Source organism: Juglans regia, chromosome 4, assembly GCF_001411555.2.
Source record: "Juglans regia cultivar Chandler chromosome 4, Walnut 2.0, whole genome shotgun sequence".
NCBI classification, from domain to species: domain Eukaryota; kingdom Viridiplantae; phylum Streptophyta; class Magnoliopsida; order Fagales; family Juglandaceae; genus Juglans; species Juglans regia.
In genome coordinates, this window is record NC_049904.1 from 9,439,687 (window position 1) to 9,458,572 (window position 18,886).

At 35.5% G+C, this 18,886-nt stretch overlaps 1 pseudogene; it reads left to right on the top strand.

Moving 5' to 3' along the window:
* The first annotated feature begins 558 nt into the window (after nt 1-558).
* Nucleotides 559-10,225, top strand: LOC108980706 (annotated as a pseudogene).
* Nucleotides 10,226-18,886: the final 8,661 nt, after the last annotated feature.

Here is an 18,886-nt window from a genome sequence, read left to right on the forward strand (position 1 = left end):
ACGGGAAGGGAAGTGGGTAACGTGAGAGAGAGACACGGGGGAAACCGGGCCTCACAAACACTGGGCCTTACATAAGCCCTCTTCAAGAATTGATGTTGCAACAATGACGTTCACCTATGGACACATTTCAGACCGAGTCGAACAAGGAAATTGGTGATTAGCACACCAGTCTTAAACACTTGGCCTTTACGAAATTCTTGCACAATTTCATTTTGTTCTTTCCTTGTCTGTGATTGCAACTCTTTAATCGGAAAATCGGACTGACCCGAACTGATGGAACATCAATGTTACATTCTCTCACGAGAACGCATATCTATCTTTTGTTTTGGCTCTAATAATACTCTATACATAATTACAATGCGCGTCGACCATTCTCTCACGAGAACGCATATCTATCTTTCAATTAGCCTCTCTGCATTGCTACCATATATACCCAAAGGTTTTCCTCCAGCGACCTAGAGTTTTTCTAATAAATATAACCAAGTATTACTGTCATTCCTCTCTCTCTCTCTCTGCGTCCGTCTCCAAGGAGCGTTTACAGGACGGGCTCCTGACACGAAAGTCGGTTCATTCAGAGAAGCATATACAAGGCCTAATCAAGGTAAGTATATATATATATTGATTTCCTTTTCATGTAAAACAATAGCTGTTGCTATCTATCTATCTTTAGTTCAGTTCAGATTAATGTTGCAGTTCTTGTTTGTGTTTCTGGAGTTTTAAGTGCATATACGAACACTCATGAGTAAGCCAGGGAACGTCCCTGCTCTCCAAACCAGATATATATATATAGAGAGAGAGAGAGAGAGAGAGAGAGCGAGCCAAAGCTACGAGAGTAACTCCAAATTATATCGATCAACGTGCCTTGTCTCAAAAACTTGAAAAAAAATTTAGACGAGTTCTTGGGTTTAACAGGAACTCTCTTGGTTTTATTCCACATGATCTCGATAACCGGCCTGTTTAAACCTCCAATCATAATACGGGTCTGCACAATATTATGAATCAACAAAGAAGTAGACCAAGACGATGTTCATGTTTTTTGTCTGCATCATGTTGATCACTTACTTTGCAACTACCAGTTTGTTTGTCTGCACTCGCTCAACGAATGGTAGCTGCAATTACTTCTTGTGTTGTTTCTTATTTCTTTCTTTCCTCCTGTTTTTTTATTTTTTATTTTATTTTAATTATTTATTATTTGGTCATGTTCACTTTTTTGGATAGATAGTAGATACCCAAAAAACATGGGATAACCAAGTTTGCCACGTTACTAGCATAAAAAATTAATTAAGACGGGGAAAAAAATATGAAACGAACCAGGATGGCAGGCCGGGAAAAAGAGTAAAAAGAAATTAAATATAAAATAAAAATTATTCTCGTTAATTACTGTTCAGTAGTATCTGACACTCCACACTATATAAAAAATATCCTATATCTTATAAAAAATATCTTCACACCTTATAAAAAAATTATAAATATAAAATATGAAAATTAATAGTTACTAATGTATAATAAATTACAAAATATAAATATTCTGAAAGAAAAAGAAAGTAAAAGGATATTTAAGGAAGAGAAAAAAATGTGCATTAAATTGACTATTTTCTAGATTGTAAAGCGCGCGCCTTGTGGTCTCTTTCCATACAGAACGAGTGCACTTATTAAGGGCAACCCACCCATTAACAAACCCCGTAAGGACATTAATTTAGAACTCATGATTATATTTATGAGATTATACTTCAAGAAAAATGTTTATTATATATTACGCGAACGATTATTTTTTATGAAAATAAGTTTGTTATTGTCTATAAATAATTTATCACAAATATTCGTTTATTCATCACAAATATTCGGTTTTGATGTTGGAAATTCTTCCTGCTATTTTTGTTTTCGTTTTGTTATCTCCACTTTTCGAATCTTTTATTGCACTCCATTAATTCGTTGTCTCTTAGTTCAATGAGTTCGTACGTACCTAACTTTGAATTAATTAACCGATAAAAATTTTCAAAATTATTTTTTAAATTATTTATAATTTTTAAATCTTTTTAGTTTTTTGATTTTATAAATTTCATTATCAGGGGAATTTATGTAATTAAATTTCTCGACTGAAATTGGGATTTAGGTCTCGTTTGTTTTTATAGATGAGATGTAATGAAAGTTAAAAGTTGAATAAAATATTGTTAGAATATATTTTTTTAATATTATTTTTATTTTAAAATTTGAAAAAATTGAATATTTTTTTTATTTTGTATGGTAATTTAAAAAAATTATAATGATGAGATGAGATGAGATAAAATAAATTAATAAAGCAAACGGTGTAATCAATCAAATTCATGATTCCCCAAATTCATTACATTCAATTTAGATTAAAAACAAAAACAGAATTGTTCTTTATATATAGATTGAGCATTGTAAGCATATATCGTTCGTTTCATAGAATCATTGAACAGGGGCGGCGAGGCCACTGCCCACGGGATCAGAGGCCTTGGCTCCAAAGGCTGCGGGAAGTCTTTGTTCATGACTCAGTATTTATGCTTATGTATTTGTGCTCTTTGTTCATGACTCAATCGAGACGAGCAAGCATTTTTCTGCTACAAGTTTTATGAGATAATGTCATTCTCTTGAGACCTTAAAAACCCATGCCTAGATATGTAAGACTTGATTTCCATGGTCTTTCGCAGAAGAATGGTTAATACAGGGGAGGAGAGGCTTCTTGGGTTAGAAGCACAAGGGCAAGTTGGTCTGAAAACAAGGATTTGGGTGGAATCAAAGCTTATATGGAGGATAGCATTTCCTTCTATGTTGGCTAGAGTAACTTCTTTTGGAATGTATGTGGTGACACAGCTTTTTGTTGGCCATGTTAATGAACTGGATCTGGCTGCATACGCAATTGTACAAAGTATTCTTGCACATTTCGTGAATGGGATACTGGTAAGCTGTTTCTTATCTATTTTATTTAGAGAACTGTTACAAATATAAAGAGATTATACAAAATAAACCCACAAAATGATGTGACTTTATAGAATCTATTAGATCTACTTTATAATAAAAGTAACTTTACAATCTGACGTACTACATCAAACCACATCAGTTTGTGAGTTTAATTTTGTGTAATCCCTTTATGGTTAAAGTATTTTCCTTTTAATTTTCTATCAACCTTTTCATTGTCAAGAAATATCAATAGTTCTTCAAATGAAAATTTCTTATTTTCTGTCAACTTTATCTGTTTCTTGAATAATAATTTCCATGCAAAAATATATTTTCATTACCACTTGTAGGATGTACACTTAGAGCTGGATTTACATTTCTCTTCTTTATGATCTACCATTGTGATAACTAATAGAGAAAATATATTTGTAATTGTGAATTGTATAACTGCCACGTAATCGCTTTGAAAAAAATGAATAAAACATGTGACCCAAATGAAAAAAATTAATTTTTTTATAGTGGACCACACTCTTTTTCAAAGCAATTATGTGGCATTTACGCACTTCACAGTTCAATGTATAATTACTCTAATTAATATTACCAATGTTAAATGAATTCACACATTTTATCTAACTTTTTTTTCATTTATTATTTATAATTTGAAGTTGGGCATGTCAAGTGCAACAGAGACATTATGTGGTCAAGCATTTTGGAGCGGGCCAGTACCACATGATGGGCATTTACTTGCAACGATCATGGATCGTTGATGCTGTTATAGCAACAATATTGCTTCCGCTATTCATCTTTGCTGCTCCCATCTTTAAACTACTACAAAAGGAAGACGCGATAGCAGATGCATCAGAAGCCATCTCTTTATGGTTCATTCCTATATTATACTCGTTTGTTTTTGGCTTAACCATCCAAATGTTCCTTCAAGCACAACTCAAAAACATGGTTATTGGATGGCTCTCTACGGGGTCATTTGTAATCCATCTGCTTTTGTCTTGGATCTTCGTGAACATACTCAACTGGGGGTTTCTGGTGCCATGGGTGCCTTCTGTTGGCGATAACAGAGCATTATCCTCTGGAGATAATCAAGGCAGCAATCAAATAGAAAATCAATCCAAGCATCAAGGAGCAATACATGGCAATATAGACGTTGTACAAATGTATAGGAGTTGATTAGTTGTAAATATAGAAAGTTTAGATATCTTTCCTTTTATAACTTGTACTACTATTATTAGCTTTTTAATACTTGTAACAGTTTCCTATATAATGAAGAATCCTACGCCATAAGCAATTGTTGTGGTTTCACTATTGTCTCTAAAATCCTTTCATGGTATCAGAGACCACTATCGGATTAACCTCCACTCGATTCTATGGCCTCAGAAAATTCTTCTACACTCTCCTTTAATACTATGGTTCACATGGTAACAATCAAGCTATCCTCAACCAATTTTCTCCTTTGGCGTAGCCAAGTTGTTCCCCTACTGCAATGTCAAAAATACTATGGATATGTTGATGGCTTAACCCCTATGCCTTCCGCTACCACTGATTCCACAGCCCACAACATTTGGAGGCAAAATGACCAACTAGTCATGAGTTTTCTTCTTTCCTCTGAAGCACTCTCTATTGTCATTGGTCTCACAACATCAAGAGAAGTCTGGAATGCTCTTGAGACTGCCTTTAGTCACAAATCTAAGGTTCGTGAACTTCAAATAAAAGATGAACTTCATCTCATGAAGCGTGGCTCTCGCAGTATTTCTGAATACTCTCGAGTATTCAAGGCCCATTGTGATCAATTGGCAGCAATGGGACGTCCAGTCGAAGACATTGACAAAGTGCACTGGTTTTTACGTGGTCTAGGCCACGAGTTCTCGAATTTCTCTACCACTCAACTATCTTTAACTCCTATTCCAAGTTTCAAAGATATTGTTCCTAAAGCAAAAAGCTTTGATCTTTTTTCCAAGTCTATTGATCATAATGCAGGTGGTACCTCTGCCTATGCGGCTCATTCATCCTCTGCATCTTCCAACCAAAATGCAAGGCCAAATAATAATCAAAACCAATATAAAGGAGGCCAATCAAAGGCAGGAAATCGTGGCAAGCAGCAGTATAGGAGACCCCCTCGATGTCAAATATGTCGTGAAGAAGGCCATTATGCCACGGACTGCAAGATCAGATACACAAAATCTGATGCAAACATTGCTGAAGCACTTGCCAATTGCACCATCAGCAACGACACAGCAGATTGGCACACTGATACAGGAGCATCTGCACACATGACTTCCGATGTGTCTCAACTTGATAAGGTGGAACCTTACACTAATAAGGACAGAGTTATTGTTGGTAATGGATCATCTCTACCCATTACACACATGGGTTCCTGCTCTCCCACTCCAACTCTTAAATTAAATGATGTTCTTGTGGTGCCAAACTTAACCAAAAATCTGCTTTCTGTCAGTAAATTAACCAATGATTTTCCTTTCTCTGTTTCCTTTACTGACAATGATTTTATCATACAAAATCTTCAAACTCGAAAGGTGGTGGCAAGCGGTAATTGTGTAGATGGACTCTATGTACTGAAGCGTGGAAACCATGTTTTTTCTACTGTCATTAGCAAGCACAATTTATGTAATTCCTTTGACACTTGGCATGCCAGTTTAGGCCATGTATCATCCCCAATAATTTCCATGCTTAATAAGAAAGGTCTTTTATCTGTCACCTCTATATTGCCAAATCCATCTTTGTGTGTTAGTTGTCAAAAGGCTAAAAGCCATAAACTGCCTTTTCCAACAACTGATAGTCGATCCAAAACAATTTTAGGACGCATACATTGCGACTTATGGGGTCCGGCACCGATACATTCCATCTCTGGATATCGATATTATGTTGTTTTTATCGATGATAACTCTCATTTCACTTGGTTCTATCCATTAAAACACAAAACTGATTTTTATCAAACCTTCATCAAATTTCAAACACTTGTTGAAAATCAGTTCTCGGCAAAGATAAAAAAATTTCAAAGTGATGGGGGAGGTGAATTCACAAGTACCATTTTTCAGTCTCACTTAGTCAAATGTGGTATTTACCATCAGCTCTCTTGCCCTTATACACCCTCTCAAAATGGTAGAGCCGAGAGAAAACATAGACATATCATCGAGACCGGCTTGACAATGCTTTTTCATGCCAATGTTCCTCTTCATTTTTGGGTTGAAGCCTTCAGCACAACAGTTTTTACCATTAATCGCTTGCCCACATCTGTCTTGAATGGAGCTTCTCCATTTGAAATTCTGCATGGTAAGTCTCCCACGGATGCCATATTTCGAATTTTTGGCTTCTTATGTTTCCCATACTTGCGAGATTATACTAAACACAAGTTTGAACCAAGAAGTCTCCCATGTATTTTTCTCGGTTACCACTCCTCATACAAAGGATTTCGATGTCTAGATCCTAAATCACATCGTGTATTTGTCACTCGACATGCTCGATTTGATGAGACAGTTTTTCCATCATCTTCATCCAATATGGAACCTTCTCATGCACTCTCAGATTATATTTCTTTTCATGATCCCAGTCCATCCAATTATCCTTTGTCCAGCATTAATTCTTCTGCATGTTCTCAGACATTACCATCAATCACTCTGTCCAAGCCATGTAAATCATGTGCCTTGGAGTTGAACACATCTCGGAGTTCACCAATATCACTGCCTCATGTGCCTACTCCAATAGCTGAGCAAGTTCCAGAATGGCCGCTTGTGCCTACTTCACAAATTGAGCCTTCTTCAAATATGCCGACTGCACCAGCTCAAAATTCTTCAACAAATCAGAATTCTCATTCCATGTTAACACGTGGAAAAGCTGGTATCTCAAAGCCTAAACATTACAATTATGTTTGTCAACTTCCTTCTTCTCCTTTATTATCATCACTATTAGTAATGAAGGAACCAAAAGGATTCAAAAGTGCTGCCAAATCACCCGAATGGCTAGCTGCAATGGAAGATGAACTTCGTGCTCTCACTCACAACCAAACATGGGAACTAGTTCCTAGACCATCTGCTACTAATGTGGTTGGATCCAAATGGGTTTTTCGGATCAAATATCATTCGGATGGCTCCATTGATAGGTTCAAAGCACGCCTTGTTGCCAAAGGCTATACTCAACTCTATGGACTTGATTTTAATGACACATTTAGTCCAGTTGTTAGAGCTTCTACAGTTTGCATTGTACTCTCTATTGCAATATCTCGTGGCTGGAACATACGTCAACTTGACGTTAAAAATGCATTCTTGCATGGTCTTCTACAAGAAGAGGTTTATATGGAACACCCACTGGGATATATTGATGCTTCCCATCCAAACCATGTTTGTCGTCTCAAGAAGGCAATTTATGGTTTGAAACAAGCACCGAGAGCATGGTTCCATCGCTTTAGCCATTTTTTAATCAAAATTGGTTTCAATGGCAGCAAAGCCGATTCTAGTTTATTTGTTCATTCATCAGACAATGGCATCATTTACTTACTCTTATACGTGGATGATATTGTCATCAAAGGCAGCAATGTGTCTCTCATTGACACTTTTATTAACAAGCTACGGCAAGAATTTTCTATGAAGGATCTTGGCAATCTAAATTATTTTTTGGGCCTAGAAGTAACTCATTCTAAAAAGGGAATGTTCCTCAACCAAGTGAAGTATGCAAGAGATATTCTTATCCGAGCTGATCTCCATGATTCAAAGCCAATTGCAACACCAATGATTGTCTCCAATCATTTGACTACTGATGGTCCTCTCTTTCATTCACCAACAACTTATCGATCCCTTGTTGGTGCACTGTAGTATCTCACCATTACTCAGCCAGATATCACACATGTAGTAAATTCAGTAAGTCAATTCATGCATTCACCAAGAGAACAACATTTTCAAGCCGTAAAAAGAATTCTCAGATATGTTAAAGGAACTCTTCATTTCGGACTCAACATCAGTCCATCAAGCAATCTCAACATCTCGGCTTTTTCAGATGCCGATTGGGCTGGTTGTCCAGAAACTAGTCGATCAACATCAGGATATGCCATTTTTCTGGGTAACAATTTAATCTCATGGACCTCCAAAAAGCAGTCCACACTATCTCGATCTTCGGCGGAATCTGAATATAGAACATTAGCACTCACTGCAGCTGAAGTTAAATGGTTGTTAAACATTCTTCATGATTTACAAATTCAACCACCAGAACAGCCAACTTTTCTTTGTGACAACACAAATGCCATTTTCATGACTCGAAACCCAGTAGCTGAACGAAGGTCCAGGCATATTGATATTGATATTCACTTTGTTAGGGAATTAGTCTGCAATGGTATATTGAAGATTAAACATGTGCCATCCACCTTACAAATAGCAGACATATTCACCAAAAGTCCATCAAAACCTCTGTTTCTACTATTCCGATCCAAGCTTCGCGTGTTGCCAACCACGCTTGACTTGAGGGGGGATGTTGGTGATAATAGAGCATTATTCTCTGGAGATAATCAAGGCAGCAATCAAACAGAAAATCAATCCAAGCATCAAGGAGCAATACATGGCAATATAGACGTTGTACAAATGTATAGGAGTTGATTAGTTGTAAATATAGAAAGTTTAGATATCTTTCCTTTTATAACTTGTACTGCTATTATTAGCTTTTTAATACTTGTAACAGTTTCCTATATAATGAAGAATCCTACGCCATAAGCAATTGCTGTGGTTTCACTATTGTCTCTAAAATCCTTTCACCTTCAACATCGCTAGTTGGTTGGTTGTCATAGGAGAGTTCATCTACGTCTTTGGAGGTTGCTGCCCAAATTCATGGAAAGGATTCTCCACAGCTGCCTTCAAAGATATCTGGACTGTTGTTAAGCTGTCTGTTTCCTCTGGTGTGATGCTTTGGTAATTCCAGCTTCTTTTATTTATTTTTTTTTTTCTGAGCCATTTTTCATATTTCTTTCATTATACTATATGGTTTGTCTTGGTTACTAGAAAGAGATTCTCTTAGGCATAGAAGTCTCACATACCATATGGTTTGTCTTAGCTACTGATATTAAAAAAACATAAGGTCTTTTTTGTTTCTAGAGCTACAATGAAACATACCAATTAGAAGAAGTTTGACTCAATATGTGATACCCTAATTTCAGGTATCTCCAGATTTTGATGATGTGCCAAATAGAGTGGATGACTGTGAAGACATTTTATCGTTTACAAAGTCCTACAAATTTATTAGGTGAAACTGGACTGCCTAAATGATATCATGAAGTCTTCATGGTAATATTGACAATTCCTTTTAGAAAATTGGATGCGGTTAACGCTTTCCCGAATTGTGACAATATTAGGATGTGTTTGTAGCATTACTCTTTCTTACACTTCACATCAGCTAGAACATGGCCATCACATAATATTATACAGATAACAACATTTTACTAAACTATGTTATAATCTACTCTGCTTCTCCATTCTTTAAGAGATAATCTACAAAGCATACCTTTGAAATATAAGTACAGTAGCTAAATATTGCTCCTAGTGATCAACTCTCCAAGAATTACATGTCTTCTTGAATCTTTCCCCAAATTTTAATTTGACCAACTCTTGTTACCCTAAAACATAGAGTACAGACTACAAGGAGCTTCTACTGGCATGGAACATGCCGACAGATCATAACAAAACAATACATTTTTATACAAATCAACAATAAGAAAGCACAGAGTAATAACAATAAAAGAAAAATATTATGCATATAGACACACACATGTCTTGATCACACAAAATTGCCCACTTTACTCAATGACTTTTCCTTCATCCCATTTGCATCCTTGTGAGAGAATTGAACTTGCTGCACAACTCGATTGGTAGTAGGAAATGACTCTTTATAATATATGTTCAAATCCATCTGATGCTGCTCAATTTTGGTCAAAACCTCCTAATTACTTTTCTTTGTTAGTAAGTTATGTTGGGACCATAAAGAGAGTTGATTTTTGGTTTTATGTTTGACAGTTTAGAGCTGTGGTACAATGCTATCCTAGTTTTGTTAGCTGGATATATGAAAAATGCAACGGTTTCCATCTTTGCCTTCTCCATCTGGTATGAGTTTTACTTATTTTCCATACTGATTTCTTCTTTTTACCATTTCAATTTACTTGAGAAATACTCCAACTTTTAACTTCTTTTTGCAGCCTCAATATCTGTGCATGGGAATTTATGATATGCCTTGAATTCCTGACTGCTGCATGGTAAGGCTTTTGTCAATAACGACTTCTCTCCTTTACACACACAAAATTGTGAAATCTCCACTTGTTTTTGTCGAAACTCATTCCCCTTGTAATGTAATTTGTACAGTGCGCATGTTGCCAATGAGATCGGGAAAGGAAATTCTAAAGCTGCAATATTTTCCATTAAAGTTATCCTCTGTACTTCAGTTGGTCTTGGTTTGATTTTCTCCATCTTGTGTTTTGCTTTTGGGAATAAAATTTCCTACTTGTTTACAAGTGATGAAGAGGTTGCAGAAGCTGTTTCAAGTATCTCTACTCTTCTCTCTCTCAATCTTGCTAAATAGTATTCAACCAGTTCTTACTGGTGAGTTTTAGGGACAACAGTATCATCTTCTGTTATATATTTACATAGCTGAATTGCTTATCAATGTAGCTAATTTTTAGTTTTCTTGTAATTAGGTGTGGCCATAGGTTCTGGTTTACAAGGCATTGTGGCACTTATTAACATTGGCTGCTATTATGTGATTGGCATCCCCATATTACATTCACACTAACATTAGTTGACATCATAAACATACGGTAATCCGCGGTCCGAATTAACTATAAACTTTATTATATTTTGAATTCAAACCCATCAAAAGCCAAACAAAATTCAAGTAAATTAGAAAAATAATAATATTTTAGGAGGATATGTAAAATTTGTATATCTATATATAATTTTTGTTTTCATATATGCATGTTCAAGTTCTTTCATTTACTTCATTTAACATGTATGTATAGGGTTTGTGGATTGGAATGTTAATTGGAGTGTTGATACAAACATTAGTGTTTTCCTTCCTGATATGGAGACTGAATTGGAATGACCAAGTAAGTACAGCTGGAAATAGCTAAATGATACCTTCAGTTACCATTTTTATACACATTTTCACCATCATCAGCAATTGCATTATTCTTTTTTATTGTAGGTTGAAAAGGCATCTGAGCGTCTCCACCGATGGCTTCTAGATCCCTCACAAGAGTCTAAATAGATAGAGCTCCTACTACATTCTCCATATAAATTAGGTGTATCAACAACTTCTACATTCTCCTACTACCTTTGGATTTAAGTTCATTAGGCTAAATCATATCACGACCCATATCCATGGGTTGACCCGGAATAGTTGGACCATTGACCTTGACTTGCTTGACCAGTTGACCCGACCCGTTTGGCTGGGTTGATAGGGTCGCTAAATCTGACTTGTATCAGATCGGGATCCGATAAAATAAAATAATAATTTTAAAAAAAAAATTTAAAATTTATTTCTCTTAATATCTCTCTATAATAGATGTCATTGAATATTTTCTTATTTATATACATAATTATTTTTTTAAATATTCAATTCCAATTCATAAATATGACTTAGAGAAATTAATATGATACGTAACTTAAGTGACTCTATCATGGAAATTTTCTGTGGCGCCCCCAACCCTACTTGGGATTGGACGGTGACTGAGATGTCGGGACATGTAACACAAGGCTACACACCCATCATACTTGACAGATAATATGTTATGCACCTAAGTACACTAGTAATATGCAATGGCACTGCAGCGGAAAATTAATAAAAGTCAAATAAACTAAGCAACGTGATAAGCAATTACAAAGCACAAGGCACCATACTAATATCATAACCCAAAACATTGTCCAAACGTAAACATGAGACATAAAGGTGTAATATCCTAAAAATCATAAAGTATAGGTTACGTTTCCCAAAATACGGAATTTCCTCAAAAGCAACATAAATCCACAAAAGTTGGCCATAAGTACTATTGCCTTCTTCTCTCTCTTTTTCTTTTTTTTTTTTTTCCTTTTCAAAATACTTAAACTCATGTACTCTTCATAACCATGTCCAATCGGGATATAGACACCGAACGACCCCATGGGATTGAAAAGGCTTGGGCAGTATCAAACCTAATTCCTTTGCTACTACCTTTGCGTCAGCCGAGGCCTTAGAGGCTCGCTCTAGGTATGTAGACAACTGATCCATATTCCACCAAAACTTCTAATTCTTAGAGGGTTGATAGATCATAACATTGATCTCGGTCTCACTAATACTATACAAGATGATGGGAACCAAGGTGGGCCTAGTCTTAAAGATATATTGCAAGTTCCAGATGGGTCAAATACAAGTTCAAGGGCTTAAATGATGAAGATTCAACTTTGATTCATTTGATAAGTTATGGAAAGGGCAACAACATGACTTAAAGGCTTTGGGCACTTGAAGGCTTTCAACTTATTTAATTCATTTAAAGAACTTATTTTATTAGTTTAGAATAATTGGGTTTATTATGGGAAGCACTTAAGGGGGCCTATGCAAGGGCATGTTGGGAAAGTTATTATTTTATTGAACTAGGGTTAGGGTTACTGTAGCCGAGTTACTGTAGCGACGTACAGTAGCCGCGACACTGTTCATTCAGGGGTATTTTTGGAAGATGGGGCATTATTTTGGCTAGGGTTTTAATTAGGTTTTAGTTTAAATACACTTTGTTGCCTCATGTTAGGAAGTTTATGAAATTTGATGAATTTATTCATTGTGAGTTGAGTTTTACTCCTCTTATTCTTAATTGAACTTTTGAACTTATCAAAGGTAAATCACAACTTTTGTAGCGTTTCTCATTTGTAATTTGGGTTCTTGAGACGGGTTCTTCAACGGGTCTAGATTTTAATATAATCTAGGTTCTTGAAACGAGTTCTCATCGGGTCTAGGTTCTCCATCCATTGACTTGATTTTGGCTTTCTTGGGTGAGTTTTCAAATGGACTGTGGGTTCAAGGGTTTTCATTCTCGCGGGTTCATATCATTTGGTATTCAGAGTAAGGTTTCCAATTAGGTCTGATTCTATCTTTTAATTTATTAAATTCTTAAATTTAATCCTAGGGCTTCATTGTTCTAGGTTTACAAAAAGAAAAAATTAGAAACAAAAAGTAGGCTGCCGAAATTTTTAGGGTTTTGGGTTTTGCTGAAATTTGCATCACCTAGGGTTTCAAAATTCTAGATTTTCTTACATCTCTAAGTTTGTCCATTGCTTGGAGTGTCTTTCCATTGATTCTCTTCTATTTCATTGTCAATTCTTGTGTGCTTAAATTCAATTGCTTGATTTTCACAATTGAGTATTGCTGTTTGTGATTTAATTAGAGAGAAGAAGAGAAAAGAAAAGAAAGGAAAGGAAAAGAAAAGAAAAAAAAAATTTGAAAAAAAAAAAAAGGAAAAGAAAATGTAGCATATTCAAAGGTTTCTACATAGTTATAAAAAAGAGAAAGAAAGAAATTTGTTGATTGAACCTTATCATCAAAGGGGCTGCTGCATACATCATTAAAGTTGGTATCTTGTCTTATTGTTACTCTTTCATTCATATAATTTTCTTGATTCTCGTGTCATTTTTATTCCTTCCGTGTTTCTCTTGTTCTTGTTTCTTGGATCTAATTACTAGTTGGGATAAACAAGTTTGCTTTCTCTTGATTGTGTTCAATTAGTTCTTAAAGAACTTGAGTGGGAAAACTCTTGAGGTAAAAGGCAAGAGAGTGTGAGACTATTATCGGGAAAAAATCAATTAAGAGTGAAACACGAGTGGAGTGTCATTATTCGAGTGTAAACACGTAAGGGAGTGTGTGAAGTTTTCTTTTTTACCACTAACATTTTTTTGTGTAGCACCTTATAATGTCTCATCGGAGTAGCTCATCACCAAGGGGAGAGCATATAACTCATCCTTTGTGTTGCAAGCCATGCAACAACAGTTTGAGCTGTTGAACTTTGTGTTGGGTGAAATAAGGGATATGATGGATCATCAAGAAGCAGCGATTAGAAATCTACAAGGTGGGAAAGATAGGATGCGACGTAAGTCTAGTGTTGAAAATGGTTATGAGAAAGAAGAGTATGGTGATTCTCTTGTTACTAGACGTGCACTTAATACACAAATTAAGATGGATGATACAAAGCAGCAGAGTGAGAACATTTTTCATAATAGATGACACATCAACAACAAGGTATGTAGTATGATAATTGATTTGAGGAGTTGTATTAATTTGGCTAGCACTACTTTAGTTGAGAAATTGAATTTACATACCTTGAAACACCCTAGACCATACACGTTGCAGTAGTTGAGTGATTGTGGGGAGGTTAGGATAAATAAGCAAGTGGTAGTTTCTTTTTCAATTGGGAAATACAAGGATATGGTCCTCTGTGATGTAGTGCCAATGCATGCTGGTCACATTTTGTTGGGAAAGTCATGGTAGTATGATAGGAAGGTGATCCATGATGAGTTAAGGAACATATATAGTTTTGAAAATGATGGAAAAACAATCAAACTTGCTACTTTAACTCCAACACAAGTCCATGGGGACCAATTGAAACTGAAAAGTGAGAGTGATCAAAAAAAAAAATGAAAAGGAGATTGAGCTAAAAAGTAAGAGTGAAAATGAGATTAAGCTGAAAAGTAAGAGTGAATGTGAGATTGAGCTGAAAAACAAGAGTGAATGTGAGATTGAGGAAAAAAGAAATAGTGAGGCTGAAATGGAGAAAGACAGAAAAATGAGAGAGAAAAAAGAAGTGAGTGAGACTAAGACGTCTAGAAAAAGAGAGAATGAGTTGAAAAATAATTGTGAGGTCGAGAGTACAAAAAAAGATGAAGAAAAAGAGAATGAAAAGAAAAAATAGTGTGAAATGGAAAAAGAGAGTGGAAAGAAAAGAAAGAGTGAAGAAAGTGAGAGAAAAGTGAGTTTCTATGCTAAAGCGAGTCTTAATACTAACGAACTTGATTTATGTTTGCCTAGTATTATTGTCTCTTTGTTGCAGGGATATGAGGTTGTGTTTCCTAGCGGTGTGTTTAGTGGATTGCTACCTATTGGGGAGATAGAGCACTACATTGATTTTGTACTAGGTGCGACAATTCCTAATCGACCTTTGTTTAAAGAACATGAGTCATTGACGCACTTGAAGGGACAAGGTAAGTTGAATAGAATGCATGCCAAGTGGATGCAATTCATTGAGACATTTCCTCATGTATTCAAATATATACAAGGTAGGGAAAATTTTGTGGTTGATGCTTTAGCAAGAATGTATGCCCTTGTCTTCATTTTAGATGCAAAGTTGTTGAGACTTAAATATGATAAGGAATTACACGCTAATGATGATGACTTTGCTAGTGTGTATGGAACATGTGAGAAAGCATCGTTTGGTAAGTTCTATAAACTTGATTGGTACTTGTTTAGAGATAATAGATTTTGTGTGCCTACTAGTTTTATGCGTAAGTTGCTTGTGCGTGATAGACATGGTAGTTTGTTGGGTAACCTTGGTGTAAGGAAGACTTTTGTTGTGTTGCATGAACATTTGTGGGAATATCATTTGCCTTTCAATGACGTGTTGCATGAACGTTTATGGAAGTATCATTTGTCATTCATTGATGTGTTACATGAATGTTTGTTGGAGTATCATTTGCCATTCATTGAATTGTTGCATGAATATTTGTGGAAGTATCATTTGTCATTCATTAACGTGTTGCATGAACGTTTGTGGGAGTATTGCTTGCCATTCATTGAGTTTGCATATAATTGGAGTGATTATTTTGGTGTAAAGAAGATTTTAGACGTGTCACATGAACGTTTGTGGGAGTATCATTTGCCATTTATTGGCTTGTTGCATGAACGTTTACGGGAGTATCATTTGTCTTTCATTGAGTTCGCATATAATTAAAGTTGTTATTTTGCTATAAAGAAGATTTTAAACATGTTGCGTGAACGTTTGTGAGAGTATCATTTGTCATACATTGACTTATTACATGAACGTTTGTGGGACTATCATTTGCCTTTCATTGAGTTTGCATATAAATGGAGTAGTCATTCTATTGTCAAGAAAACTTTAGACATTTTGCCGCATGGGTTGTATACACCCTTACCTATTCCTAGTGAGTCATGTAAAGACATATCTACGGACTTTGTTTTGGGGCTGCCTAGGAAAGAAAGGAGTAGAGATTCTATTTTTGTGGTTATGGATGGATTTATAGAGTTTGCATATAATAGGGCCATGCATACTACCACTTTATATTCTCATTTTGAAATTGTTTATAGACTTAATCCATTTACTCCTTTAGATTTAATGCCTTTATTTGTTGACAATAGTAGCAGCTTCGATGGATATTTTCAAATTCTTGAACAAATTAATGATAATGCATATGAAATTAATGATAATGTTACTAACATTTTTCCGTTTGATCCAGGTGGAGATTCGAGGTCGAATCCTTTTGAGGAGAGGGGGAATGATGGGAACCAAGGTGGGCCTAGTCTTAAAGATATGTTGCAAGTTCCAGATGGGTCAAATACAAGTTCAAGGGCTTAAATGATGAAGATTCAACTTTAATTCATTTGATAAGCAATGGAAAGGGCAAGAATATGACTTAAAGGTTTTGGGCACTTGAAGGCTTTTAACTTATTTAATTCATCTAAAGAACTCATTTTATTAGTTTAGAATAGTTGGGTTTATATGGGAAGCACTTAAGGGGGCCTATGCAAGGGCATGTTGGGAAAGTTATTATTTTATTGAACTAGAGTTAGGGTTACTGTAGCCGAGTTACTGTAGCGCCGTACAGTAGCCGTGGCACTGTTCACTCAGGGGTATTTTTGGAACATGGGGCATTATTTTGGCTAGGGTTTTAATTAGGTTTTAGTTTAAATACACTTTGTTGCCTCATGTTAAGAAGTTTATGAAACTTAATGAATTTATTCATTGTGAGTTGAGTTTTACTCCTCTTGTTCTTAATTATACTTTTGAACTTATCAAAGGTAAATCACAACCTTTGTGGCGTTCCTCATTTTTCTTGAGATGGGTTCTTCAACGGGTCTAGATTTTAATATAATCTAGGTTCTTGAAACGAGTTCTCATCGGGTCTAAGTTCTCCATCCATTGATTGATTTTGGCTTTCTTGGGTGAGTTTTCAAATTGACTGTGGGTTCAAGAGATTTCATTCCCGATGGTTTATATCACAAGATCTCTCTGAGAAGCTTAGCCGTATGAATTAATACATCAACAGTGTAGTCTTGACGAGCGTAAACAGTGTACTCGTCCGCTATCAGGGAACCATCTGTGTTCATATTTTTTGGGTATCTGAGGTACCTATTACAACTTCTACCATTCCGGTTGGGAAATGATAGTGAAAACTACCACAATGAGATTTCAAGAAATCTCAGCAAGTAATCACAGAACATACCACAATTAACATAAACATACAAAAAGTATATCATGATATGCATGGATGGACATGTACTTGACTTATGTCTTTGACCAGAACTTGACTTATGCACTTGACCATTATCAAAAGACTTGTAATAGAGATTTGAATTTTTCATAAAAACTTCATAACTTTTTCTTATTCACGTGAACTTATTTAGAACTTGTCTTATCATAACATATCACAAGATTTGCATCGAGTGATCCTTAGCACTTATGCTCATATTCTCATTCAGAGAGTGGATACGACATGGTTCCCTTTAGCACCGCGTGTTTCTACTAGTTACTGAACCATCAACGGTCCGTGCATCGTGATGAATACGTCATAAATAAAGACTCATATTAACTCGACTTTACTTTGTCGGGTTACATGCCTTATGCACCCACTAGCGTTAGGCACTTCCTTGCTCAATATCTTTTAAAAAGAATCCATTCGAGGCTCGTCGACGATACTTTGTCGACTCAGGGGTTATCGCTCCATTCTTAAGCACTTTAGAGTGAATAGAAGAGTTCCACTAGGACATTCCCCAACCCTAACACTGAGTCATGATAAAAAAAAAATTCTTTGAAAACACTTCTTCCCCAAATATATGTGACATGAGACTTAAACATACTTACTTATACTTGATATATGACATATGAAATGTTGTGCATGAAGCAACCAAGCATAACATATTCATTTCATAACATGATAACATAAACCATAAGAGATATCAAAACATATATACGAAACCATGAAAACTTGCTTAAGCCGAAACTCATGGGTACATAAACATGAAGATTCATATCATAAACATGTTTCAATCCTCAAGCATATATCATAGAAATCAAAACATAATAAGCAAAGACATAAAATCATAGATTTTTGACTAAGTCCGAAACTTCCAAAGCATGTTCAAACTGAAACATCATGTTGCATAAACCATCAACCTCAATAAGTGAAAACCAAAACTCATAGGCATATTTCATGGCATTTTCATCACAAATCCAAAACATGTACTTCCTTCCTTAAAGTTACTCAAGATCATATTATCATATTCAAACAAACAACCAAGAGATAACAAACCAAGCAATCAAAAATTATGAAAGGATTTACAAAATCATATACGAATATTAACTAAGAGTAAGTTGAGTGTATACTTACAAAATCCTCGTAAAGGAATACTAGCAAGCAGTAAATCCGAACATGCTATATTAGAAAGAGCATCCAAACCCTATCTCATGTTCTTTGAGTGTGTGTGTGGATTTCTAGGGCATCACTTGGTCTTAAACCATTCGGCTTTTAGAGTTTTTAGGTTAAAATCCCTTCATTTCACTCATAAGGTAAAACAAAACCTAAAGTAGGCAAAAGTACATGTGATGGTTGAAACATGGAGGATGAACTCCCCCTTCACTAATCGGCCTCAAGGGTTTCTCTAGAAAACCCTAGGTTATTTCCAAGAAAATGGTAGAAAGTGTGTGTGTTCTATCTTTCTCAAA